Source organism: Dipodomys spectabilis, unplaced genomic scaffold (assembly GCF_019054845.1).
Source record: "Dipodomys spectabilis isolate Male_0828 unplaced genomic scaffold, ASM1905484v1 ptg000409l, whole genome shotgun sequence".
Taxonomy (NCBI): Eukaryota; Metazoa; Chordata; class Mammalia; order Rodentia; family Heteromyidae; genus Dipodomys; species Dipodomys spectabilis.
In genome coordinates, this window is record NW_024871086.1 from 739764 (window position 1) to 753306 (window position 13543).

Sequence of the window (13543 nt, forward strand, 5' to 3'; positions counted from 1 at the left end):
GTTTTTGGTGCACGTAATCCTCCATTTTGTAAGTTTCTTGTGCACCCTTCTCATATTTAACTCTCCCATTACTGGAGATTTCTCAACAATGGATTCCTCCAGCTAGCCCATTTTTATTCTTGGGCCAGAGAATGAAAACACACATCGAGACTCAAGTTCTCTTTGTGCCTAAGACACACTCAGCCCAGAAAAATCCCCAACCAACCAGGTAGTATGCTCTAGTCCAATTTTTTCTCTCATGGGTGATGCATGACATTACTTTTTATTGAGGTGCTTCCTTGGACCCTTTCCTGAAATTGCTGATACACTTTCCATCCTTTACCTCAACGGATGGTGTTTAACCCAACCTTGAGCTATCTCAACAACTCAGGATGTGTCTTCTCCTGAGGGTCTCCCTACATCCCCCTTGCATAACATGGATCCTGGACTAGTCCCCACATTGTTGGGAATACTCCCCTACTGTAACCCAATATCCCAAGAAATACCACAATTTGAAAGGAACTTAGCATGGCAATGTTTAGTTCTGTTAAAAAGCATGTTATTGACAGAAAGCAACCAGTATGAGTAGGAAGTCTGCCCAGATTATACCCCTAATGAGTTACTACTTCTGGTATTGATCACAAGTTGTGTTCACAGTCTTGCTCTATTGGCTCTTTTGAAGCTCAGCTGGTTATTTTGAAAGGGGTTAACCATATCAGAGCAATCCACTAAACCAGGACACCCAGGCCAGAAATTGTTAGAAAATTCTTACTCAGCTTGTGCTTTATGAGTTAAACTATTCCTCAAGTCCCTAGAACGATTTTAGTAACAGGATATACTTTAGTTATATAGCTTTTTGGAAGATGATTATGCTTAGTCAATACTTTCCCTTAATTCCATCATTTTCAGAGAAAAAGATTATTCTAACTCCTACACAGTCCATTCCCAGACAGAATTTATTATAAGCAGCTCCCTTTTTGGAATGGAGGCTTATGAGCTTCCAGGTGAAAACACCTTATTTGCATATTGCCTTGGTTCCCTTAGGAAACTCGCCTCAGCAAGTGGTTATGAAACCAACAGCTATGTGTGGCTGCTTCATTATAAAGAACCTGTCTGTACTTGTGTTCCTACTGCTAATAGAAAGAGGAAAGTCTGCTCTCTGGAAGCACGTAGCTATGGATTTAAGCACGCTTACTGAACTCTGAGCACAGAGCACAGATTGAGCTGCAGGATTTTAAGAGCCATAGATGAATCAGTCAGATACCAGCTGCTTGGCTGACCACAGGGCACACTTTTGATGCCACATTTCTGAGGTAAAGCAGTTCTAAGCTGCCAAGACACTATGGTAAGAAGAAGCCTGAGGGGGAATTCTTGGTGGGAAGGAGAAGGTGAAAGTTTGGATTTAGGTTTTAGAAAATGCAAGCCACTTTCTGAATTGCTTGAGGCTGCGAGCAGATCATCATATTTTCTTTTTTTTTTTTTGTTTTTTGTTTTTTGTTTTTTTTTGGGGGGGGGGGGTCCGGTCATGGGGCCTGAACTCTGGGCCTGGGTGCCTTCCCTCAGCTCTTCAGCTCAAGGCTAGAGCTCCGGCTTTTTTCTTATATGGTGCTGAGGAATCGAACCCAGGGCCTCAGGCATGCAAGGCAAGCGCTCTACCACTGAGCCACCTTCCCAGCCCTAGATCATCATATTTTCTAGCTCTCTAGATGCAGAGTATGAGAACACTTCCCACATATCACACTCAATCCCTCCTGCCTAGCAGTCTTCAATTCCCTCTTACAACAGTTAAGCAATTTTTAAGAAAGCAAAATTCAGCGAACCTGATCAGCTTGTGAAGAAAACATATCCTCTGGCTTTAGAATAGATCAATTTCTATCTCAGAATAAGAGGAAGAAAAGAAACCACATTCTACAGAATGTAACACCTTAAACATGCTAGTTTGCTGCATGAACTTTTCATTAGATTCATACAAGAAAAAAAAAAGAAATCTGAGAATTTCTGGAGCCTTTGTTAGCCTAATATCAAGTTCTTGTTGTTTTTTATTTGTTTGTTTGTTTTGTTTTTTCTTAATACTTCAGAGATTCTAGTTAGAAGAATTGAAAAAATACAGATATTAGCCTGGTTCAGATTAATCTGAAACCACAGCAACTAAGTTATCAAATTCTAAATCTAGTCTCAAAGCTGAAAGTCAAGGCTTCCCTCCCCGCAACATCTTCAGAATAGCACTATTGTCTAAGTCTCGGGTTTGTTTTCTTTAAAGAATTAGAAAGCAGAACAGTTTTTAAAGCAGTTTTTCTTCAAAGCGAAAAGAGAGCAGTGCAACAGTCTCTTCCTCAAAGCAAACACAAAGCAGTGAAACAGACTCCCCAGTGAAAAGAGGGACATAGTGTCTCATAATTGGTTTCCTAGTCTCAGAGGATGAGTATGGAATTTTTTCTTATTGGATGCCCCATCTCAGAGCACAAGCACAGAAAACACTTTTGATTGGATGGGAAGTAGAGGGACACTCCCTTGACCATAGTCAGAAAAAGCCATGTGTTAGCACCTAAAGCTTCATGTGAAAAGGGTGTGTAATATTTGCTGCATCATTCATCCTCACCATGTTGGAGCCAGTTCCAACCATTACCTTTTATCCATAACTACCCAGATGTAGTGATTTAACTCCCTCTGAGTAGCACATAACCACTTGTTACTCACAGGGCACTGTACATTGTAATGTCCCACCAACACTATGTTGACAGAGAAATTAGATTTCTAAATTGCTGTTTTGAAGAAGCAAAGCCCTCTGACTTAAACTTGCACACTTAACTTAAAATTTATTGTCTTTTTTCAATTCTATTAGCATTACCTACTTAAATAAGTGTATTTTTCATTTTGATATATCCACATAGGCATACAATGTACCATGATTATGCTTAACCCCTTCATAATTCTCTCCAAAGTTTTATTAATCATTTTAAGAATACAACATAGTAGTAATAAGTACATTTACAATATTGTACAATCTCAATGTCCACACTCTTTACATCCTCCAAGATTCAAATTCTTTATTCATTAAAACAATTTTCCACCTCTCCTCTGCTTCAAGGTATGCATCAAGTATGATTTTGCTTCCTGTCTCTATCAATGACTGTTCTATGTAACTACTGATATAAGTAGAATCATGTAATACTTGATCTTTTTATGACTGGCTTATTTCACTTAGCAGTGTTCCAAAGTTTCATCCATAATATAGCATATGTCACAACATAATTCTTTTTTTTTGGGGGGGGTCCGGTCGTGGGGCCTGAACTCTGGGCCTGGGCGCTGTCCCTCAGCTCTTCATCTCAAGGCTTGCACTCTACCACTTGAGCCACAGCGCCACTTCCGGCATTTTTCTTTTTGCTTATGTGGTGCTGAGGAATCGAACCTAGAGCCTCATGCATGCAAGGCAAGCACTCTACCACTGAGCCACCTTCCCAGCCCCATAATTCTTTTTAAAGTTGAAATAATATACCACTGTATGTTTAAACCACATTTGCTTTAGCTATTCATTTGTTGATGGCCACTGGATTGCCTCCATGTTTTGAGTATTGTACAAAATGACTATGAGTGTACAAGATCTCTTCCAGACCTTGCTTTTAGATGTTTAAAGTATATGCCCAGAAATGGAATCACTGGATCACATGAAAACTCTCTTTTCTTTCTTTTTTTTTAAATTTTTTTTGTCATGGGTCTTGAACTCAGGGCCAAATCACTGTCCCTGAACTTTCCCAAAACACAGATCCACTTCCAGTTTTCTGCCCAGGCTGGCTATGAACCGTGATCCTTGGATTTCAGCCTCCTGTCCTGAGTGGTTAGGATTACAGGTATGAATAATCCTGTTTTTAATTGTTTGAAAAGATGCCATTCTGTTTCCCATAGAACGGTTCTAATTTTACCACACTTTTGGCAGTATTGTTACTTTATTTTTTGTAGTTATCCTACCTAATTCATATGAAGTGGTAATTTTCTTCATTATTTTGACTCACACTTTCGTAGTGATTAGTGATGTTAAACACCTTCTTCGTGGGCTTGTTAACACTTTGTCTTCTCTGGAGAAACATCTTAGTTCTTTGCACATTGTAAAGTCAGGTTGTGTGTCATTGCAATGATGTTTTTTATATATTCTTGATGTGAACCACTTATCAAATATATACGTGCAATAACTTTATCCCATTCTGTCTTGCTTTTTTGGACACTGTTGATTGCAACCTTTGGTGCATTCTGATTTATGTTTTCCTATAATGAATGACCCTTCATTGATGTCAGTTTCCAGTATGTCTTCAGGTCCTGTAACTACGAACCATCATATTGATTTGGACTCCTGCTATGGTAACAGTGAAGTAAAGCTACATAATTATGCTCTGGTCACCTACCTACTGCCACTTTTGTATCTCTCTCCATTAGCTTTTCGTAAAGGCCTTGGGGCATATCCACAACTTATTTGGTCCTTAAAAACCTGTAGAATTACAGGCCTTAAATTTAGTTTTAATGGAAATATGTGACGTCCAATTTCTTTTTTTTCTTTTTGTACATTTTTGATTGTAAGAATACTGTACAAAGGGGTTACAGTTACGTGACAAGGTAATGAGTACATTTCCTATCAAGCATTTTTGCCTCCTCCGGGCAAATAAGATGAAAATTGAGAGCTTCATAATATAGAAGCACACCACAACTCTAGGTATATATTTTTTTTCATATGAGTATTTAGAATTGTGTGATGCTAGAGATTTAACCTACTTGCAAGTTAATAATAAACTTGTCACACTTTAATGGATGCTAGACGATTTATGATGCTCTTGGGTCAGAGACAAAAAGGACTTAATTTTTACAGTAATAGTGAAAGCCAGTGAGATATGTGTGCATGTGTATATTTATATATTACAAGTGTAGCTCCCATCCCTCAGTGCCACTGAGTGAAGTAAAGATAGCCATGTGAAGCCTATACAAACAATGGGTTCTGAGTTTGAGCAATTTCCATCTTTCTAATGAGCAATGGGCATGCTTGAACTTTACTCGGGAGAATGACAATAGCTTAGAAAAAGCTTGCAAATATACTATGGAATATAGAGCAGCTAGTGTTCACTTGAAGATATGCAAACACTTGAGTCTGCCGTGGAGTTGTTTTTTTTCTTTTGTTTCTTGAATGTTCCTAGCTACTAAGACCAATATATATATTTCTCCTAATAAACGTTTAGTTCCCCTTAAAAAGGAGGCATGACAATTTGTTGAGAATACTTATTATTTTTCTAGCCCTAACCCCTCAGTCCTATCTAGAATACAATTCAACAAAATAAATAGATGGAATTCAAATTTAACACATCTAGAAGCTTTCTTCTTAGAGGGATTTCTTAATGTAGGTGTGGAAGAAATTAAGGAAAAAATAGGCCCACAAATATATATTATGAAGATATTGTATGTATTTTAACAGTAATAAAAGATTACATTTCTGTTTTTTAGTGTGTGAATATTTACAGAGTATGTACAGAGTTCCAACGTTTATGCCAGGGCCTATCATGGAATAGAATGTAGCAAATTTTCTCTATATTGTTTGTATATTTATAGAATTCACCTGTCTGACTTCTCTCCCATTTTGATAAAAAAGAGCACCTGTTTGATTGAAATACAATCATTATTTTTCTACCTTCAGGATTCCACACACTTTGCTGTCTACTAAATATAGAAAAGATTCATGCATAACCCTCATCTTCAAGGAGCAATTTTCAGTATCCCAAGTAGCTTGTGTTTATCTCCCACCCCTTTCCTCCCAGCTGTCAATCTAGGTGAGTGATGGCTGAATTCTATAAGACAGGAAAACTCAGATAATTCACAGGCATTCAGTTAGTATCTAATGGAAAATTCTTCACTTGGATTATATTTTATCATCATCTTTGTGAGAACTTCAGCTTCCTTATTTGGAAACTGAGCTGTTCAGTTAAAAGTGAGTAGATGAATCTTATTATTTAAAATTTCATTTAACTAAAATTGGAAGAATTAATTTTTCAGATACTATTCACATTTAAGATTCATTAGCCACATATAGCCAGTGGCTAGTCTGTTAGACAATGCATATATAGAATATTTCCATTATCACAGATGTTTCTGTTAGAACTGTTTTAGAGCATGTTTTAGTTTGTTAAGGCATGGTCCATGTTCATAAACTATATATGCTCCGTAGGTGGTACTCAGACTGAAGATCCAACCAGAAAGGCTAGACACCCATGAAGTTAAGATATAGGTATAAATTGTTCTACATAGGCACACTTATTTGTGAGGAGGAAGAGGATCAAACAGTCAACGTCAGCAGAATCAACCCTCTCAACTCCAGGAAAGAATAGGTAAAAATTTTAGCAGTTCTTTGCAGCTTTGCTTCTGTGATTGAAATTGACTGTGGTATTCTCAATGGTGATTTTGTTGGAAAATATAAATGTGTAATTATCACATTAGCTCAGTGAAGAATTAGAGTTTGTGCTTTGTAAATGTAATTTGATATTTATATGTGACATTTCAATTTCTCCTGGTATCAATACACCACAAATATCTTTATATGGTTTCTGAGTTGTTTCTTTCGTTAATTTTGTTGTTCTTACAGCAGACATTTTAGAAATTAGTGGAAAAGTTAAGACTTTCTGTGTTTCGCAATCCCATTATTTCTCCGTAAGCTTAATAAAAAATGAGAATCTAAGAACTATGTGAAGAAATTGTATCTCCAATCACCTGTTCACTTTCATTAATTACTAGACCAAAGGGAACTGGGTCCCCAGAATCTCACCCTCAAAATTCAAGAATGAGGTGGGAATAAGGCAAGGAAAGAGAGACATAGTAATTTGCACTGAAGTTACTGTGCTGTCACAATGAACACTTGTTCTCATGAAATCTTTTTGAATCCCACAGTTAGCTTTTTTGTGGTTTTTATTAGTATGACAAAGATGACTGACTTTCCCAGATTTACAGTTGGAAGTGTGTGGGACACATTCCTTTATCTATGGAATCTTCCTTAAAATTGTGCATCATTCACTTTGGGTCTCAGTGCCTTTTCCATCCTTGTCACAAGTTTGTATTTCTACAAATGGAGACGTTGGTTCAACATTTGTCTTTAAATGATTAAATTATGTGGATTTGCTATAGAAGGAAGGTATTATGGGTAGGAACCTTTGGTCCATGTTGACATTTCTTTATGGAATTCTTTTACGGTCCTTACTCATGGACTCATGTGTAAGTAATTCTCCACATATTCCAGTATACTCCAGTACAGTGGGGCAACGCATTAGAAATTTAAAACATGCCTATAACTCTTTTAAAGTATACTTTTAAATATAATGATATAAATAAAAGCTTTTGTTTTGTTTTTATTTTTTATTTTAATATTATTGTCAAGGCGATGTACAGAGGGGTTACAGTTACACAAGTAAGGTAGTGATAACATTTCTTATCTAACTTGTTACCCTCTCCCTCATTTTTCTTCCTCTTTCCTTCATTCTCTCAATCCCTCCAAAGTTGTACAGATCATTTCCAACATATTGTTACATTTGATTTCCTTTAATTAAATGTTTGTGATGTTCCCATCCTTGAACTCCACAATGTAAACACTGTAACACCACGGTTAGACCCCTCTGCCATGCATATATGCATATGCATATTTTCCTAAAATTTGAGGTCATATATTTGTTTGATTATTCATTTGTTTATTGCCCAAACTGGAGCTTGAATCCAGGGCCTACACACTGTTCTCTGCTTTTTTTTTCCCACAGCACTAGCCACAGGCCCATTTCTGTCATTTTGGTGGTTAAATGGATATTCCTCTGGGGGCTGGCTTTGAACCATAATATTCAAATCTCACCCTTGTGAGTATGTAAGATTACAGGTGTGAGCCTACTTTATAAGTTGACTTTTCATCTCATTATATCATTCATATATTTCCTATCTTTAGAAATTTCATACTATTCTAAGAACATCACTTACAATGATTGCATGGGAGTCCAGTGCTTATAAATTCCATAATTAATTAAACTGTCCCTAACACTGAAAATTTTGTTGTCTCCAAAATATTAAATGCATCATTAAAGTTCATTTGGATTTTTCATTCTAGTATTTATTTTTTATAATTAGATAAGTATCTGCTAGTTGTTAGAAAGAACCAAATACAAAATTTCTTGTTACATAATGATCTATATTAACTTGGCTCATCTAAAACAGTACGTTACTCCTCCCCATAAAGTTTATATTTTTCCCAGCATGCAGTTCCAGTTTTGTAACTTTTACACACCTTACCCATTATAATGCTTTTGTCAAAAATCCCTCTTGCTATCATCCAGTTTTTGTAAAAACATTTTCCATGTATTTCATTAATAGGAAGTCATATTTAACTAAAACCAACTCAACGTCATCATTTCCACCTGTATTAGCATTTTAGCCTGGATCAGAACTTGATTTTAACAATATTTTATTTTAATGGAAGAATCAGAGTATCAAACGGAAGGCTGAGGGTTCCCTTATGAACAAATTTTATCATTCATTGCTTGTTTTTGTTTTTGAATTTGAAAGTTAAAGATTAATAGCTCACATATCCTCTGTTGTCACTGCATTTGATTCCAGTTCTCTACATCATGTATATACATTTTTCTAATTTGGGAAGGGGAAGGGAAACAACAAAATGCTGAAACAAGGATACAGGTTGACCAATTGTAACAATGAGAAGTACAATAAACTATGTTGAAAAGTAACTTCACAACTTCAGGGTAGGGGGAAGGAGGAGTTGGGGAAGTAAGGAGGGAAGGGAATGTAGGGGGAAAACAGAGGATGGGGTAACAATGCTCGACAGGAAATGTACTCATTACCATGCTGTAACTGAACCCTGTAACCCCTCTATACAGTTTCTTTACAATAAAAATATTTTTAAAAAGATTACCAGCTAATATTTCCATGGTTAACTTGCTATGCACCTTAAATGCTTCATACAGCTGAAAATGGGAAACCAAAAAGAAAGCAACTTTCAATATATATATATATATATATATACATATATATGTATATATATGTATATATATATATATGTATATATATACATATATATATATGTATATATATATGTATATATATACATATATATATACATATATATATATATATACGTATATATATATATATATATATATATATATTGCTGTAACACTGAGATGCCAAATCCAGTGCCAAGTGCACAAGAACCCAGAGTACAGTCATTAATCTCTAGAATTCTGAGTTGTTTTCTTTGGCTGGAAATCTCTTTAGTGTATTATGCACAATATGCAGAAATATCCTGAAAAAATATTCATGGATAAAAACAATTCTACACGATCAGGAAAATTTGCACCATGTCAAAAAGTGGAAAATAAGACGAGAAAAATTCTATTCCTGTTTATATAAAAGGTAGGATTGGACATGGATCTACCAGTAGACTGAAGAAGAGAAACAATTATTTAAGTGAGTTGTTATTATAAATCTAATAATATAATGATATACATGGTAAAATAGAACCTGATGATGAGCCATGAACTCTGCCTGGGGAGTTCAAGAAAATCTTTATTGCTCAGTATCTTGATACATAGGAAGGGAGAAAACAAATATTCTGTAAAATGAAGAAAATCTTATGAAGTGCAGTAATCTCTAAATATTATGATCAAGGAACGTAAAGTATCAGGAACAAGGTACCAGTTAATTGAAGAGTGAAATTGGAGCGATTGAAATGACCATATTGCTTGGTATTATGGAAATTCCTTAATATGCACAGGGCCCTGGGTTCAATCCCCAGCACTAAAAAGGAAGGAAGGAAAGAAACCAAGAAAGATTTGCAAGGTGGGGTCTATAGTTCTCTTTCTTTGATGAGTCCCTGCCTGGTTTTGGGATGAGGGTTATGATGGCTTCATAGAATGAGTTCGGTTGTGAACTTTCTCGTTCAATTTCATTGAAGAGTTGGAGGAGTATTTGTGTGAGCTGTGCTTTGAATGCCTTGTAGAAATCTGCTGTAAAACCATCTGGTCCTGGGCTTTTCTTAGATGGGAGGACTCTAATTGCTGTTTCTACGTCAATACTTGATATGGGCCTGTTAAAATGATTTAACTCATCTTGGTTTAGTTTCAGCATGTCAATATTTGCTAGGAAAAGGTCTATTTCTGCCATGTTCTCAAATTTATTAGTATAAAGTTTTGAGAAGTATTCCCTTATAATGTTCTGAATCTTGGTTGTTTCTCCGGTGATGTTTCTATTCTAATCTCTGAGTTTATTTTTTTGGGTTGTACTCTTCTTTTTCTGATAAGTTTTGCTAAGGGTCTGTCAATTTTGTTAATTTTTTAGAAGAACCAACTCATTTTTTGTTGATACCTTCTATGGTTTCTTGTGGATTCTAATTCATTTAATTCTGATTTAATTTTAATTATTTCTTTCCTTCTACTGGATTGGGGTTTATATTGGTGCTCTTATTTAAGGAGGGTCAGATGCCTTATTAAACTGTTGGTTTCAGATCTTTCCACTTTGTTGATGTAGGAACTCAGAGCTATAAAATTGCCCCTGAGTACTGCCTTTGCTGTGTCCCAGAGGAGCTGGTAATTTGTGTGTTCATTTTTGTTGAATATCATGAATATTTGAATTTCCTTTCTAATATCTTCCATGACCCACTCGTGATTCAGCAGTGTGTTGTTCAGCCTCCATGTGTTACAGGACTTTCTTTGGTGGCTTTTGGTGGTGAGTTCTAATTTTATTCCCTTGTAGTCTGAGAGGTATAAGTTCAATGCTTTTGAATTTGGACAAGTTTGCTTTGTGGCCTAAAATGTGGACTATTTTGGAAAATGTTCCATGTGTTGCTGAGAAAAACGTGTATTCTTATGCTGCTGGGTGAAATATTCAGTAGATGTCTGTTAAAACTGGTTGATCTATGCAGTTGTTTAGATCTGCGATTTCTCGAGTTGATCTATCTAGTGGGGAAATTGGTGTGTTAAAGTCCCCAACAATTAATGTCTTTGGATCTATGTGGGATATGAGGAAAAGTAGTGTTTCTTGGATAAATTTGGGTGCTCCTTTGTTTGGTGAATAGGTATTTACAATTGTAATCTTCTCATGGAGGAGAGGTCCCTTAATTATTAGTATGTAGTGACCTTCTTTATCACTTCTTACTAATTTTAATTTGAAGTCTATTTTACCTGATATTAGGATTGCAACTCCCACCTGTTTATGGGGGCCGTTTGCTTTGGTTCCAGCCTTTCATGTTGAAAATGTTGTTTTTATGGGCAAGATGTGACTCCTGAAGGGAATAGATAGAAGGATCTTGCTTTTTAATCCAACTGGGCAGTCTATGTTGCTTAATTGGAGAGTTAAGTCCGTTAATGTTGACAGATAGGACTGAGAGGTATTTGGGAGTTTCTGCCATTTTGTGCACCTTCTTGGGGGCTGCAGCAACTGGGTTCTTCCTATGGTTCTTGGATGCTCAGTTTGGGTGTGATTTCTTGGCCTTTATTGCGGTCTTGTTGGTTTTCTCTGTGTAGAAAATCATTAAGAATCTTTTGTAGGGCTGGTTTGGTGGATATATATTGTTTCAGTTGTTCTTTGGTATGGAAGGTTTTTAGTTTACCTTCGGTTATGAAGGAGAGTAAACTGGGTACAGTATTCTTGGTTGATAGTTGTTTGTCTGTAGTGCATGGCATACATCATTCCAGGTTCTTCTTGCTTTCATTGTCTTTGATGAGAAATTTGAGGTGATTCTAATTGGTTTCCCCTTATAGGTGATTCATCTTTTCTCCTTGACAGCTTTAAGGATCTTTTCATTGGTCTGAATTGATCCATTGTGGATTATAATGTGACAGTGGGATGTCCTATTCTGGTCTGGTCTATTTGGAGTCCTAAAACTTATTGTATCTGAATAAGTCTATCTTTTTTCATGTTTGGGAAGTTCTCTGCTAGGATCCTGTTAAACAAATTTCCTAGACCATTAACTTGTTTTTAAGTGCTCCTCTACACCCATTATCCTCAGATTAGGCCTTCTGATGGTGTCTTCCAAATGTTGAATAGATCTATTATATTTCTTGGATTTGTCTTGGATGGTTATATGTTTTTTCTCTATTATATCCATGCTGTCTTCAATCCCGGAGATTCAATCTTCTGCAAGTTCTAACCTACTATCAAGACATTCTACTTTGTTTTTTTTTTTTTCTTTTATTTCTAGTTGGTCAGCTTTGATGGCTTCAAATTCTTTGTTGGAGCTTTGTTTTAGATCTTGTATGGACTTCTTTACTTCCTTAATTCGGTGTTCAGTGTTTATTCTCAAATCACTTAGTTGATTGGTTATGGTTTCCTTGGACTCCCATTCCTTCTTCTGGGTTAGATTCACTATTCCCTTTGTGGACTCCTTGAGTTCTTTTAGTTCACCACTTATGGATTCCATGAATGCCTTAATTATCTTTGTGTATTCTCATCCTGGTCTCTCAATTCCTGTATTACTCTTTGATTAGCTTCCTCCCGTTCATGCGATTCCTGTAGCTCTCTTTGACTGATCTCAGCCTGCTCACACCATTCCTTTATTTCTGTTTGAGTGCTCTCAAGCTGCTCACGCAATTCTGTATCAATCTTTGAGTAGCTTCCTCATGCTCATGATATTCCTGTATTGGCCTTTTTTTGCCTCCTTTCTCTCCCTATCATGCTCATACTGAGTCCTTTGCAGGTTTTCAATCTTTTCATTTACCATGTTTACCAGTAGTGTTTGTAGAGCTAATTGGGAACTCTCCTCTGGATTATTATCTGTTCTGTCTACGGATTATCATGAGTGGGAGTTGAGATACCCAGACTTGCCATTTTTCTTGTGTTTTTCCTGATTGCTCTGCCCATTTGGGATGAAAGTAACACCAGTTTTGTGCTAGATCACTATCTTAAGGTAAGCATCAACCAACGTCTGTAGTTGCTCAGTCAAAGTCTGCAGATACACTCTAGTTCAACGGATATATCTATTCAACATCAAACAACTATGTATTAATGGGTTATGAACCACAAAGAAGATTTTGGCAAACTAGAAATTATTAGGTTTGGAGAGATGTGGGTAAAAATAGGGATAGAAGGATATGTAAAGGCAGAGGGTGAGTTAACTTAACTAATTCTTAATCTTAAAGTGGGAACTAGGTTGTATAGAATGATAGTAGAGAGAGAGAAAAGAGAAGAAGATAAAGATATAAAAAGACAAAAATAGAAGAACAAATATTAAAAATTAAAAAGTGAAACACTTAAAAACTTAAAAATTATTCAAATTTAAAAACGTAATATTCAGAGAAGAATGTGGATAGGATAAGATAAGGGTAGGGATGAAAAGGAGATGTGGGAAACTTTAAAAATGCTTAAAATATTATATAGATATAAAGAGGTAGTACTATTATTAAGTAATTTAAGTCTAAAAGGTTTTGGATTGAGTAATACATTTCTGGATTAAATGTGTACACAATGGGGGATAAGATCTAATAATCAACTATGGATATATCTGAGGATGAGCAGAAGAGCAATTAAGTCATGCAAAGAATAAAAGAGAAGA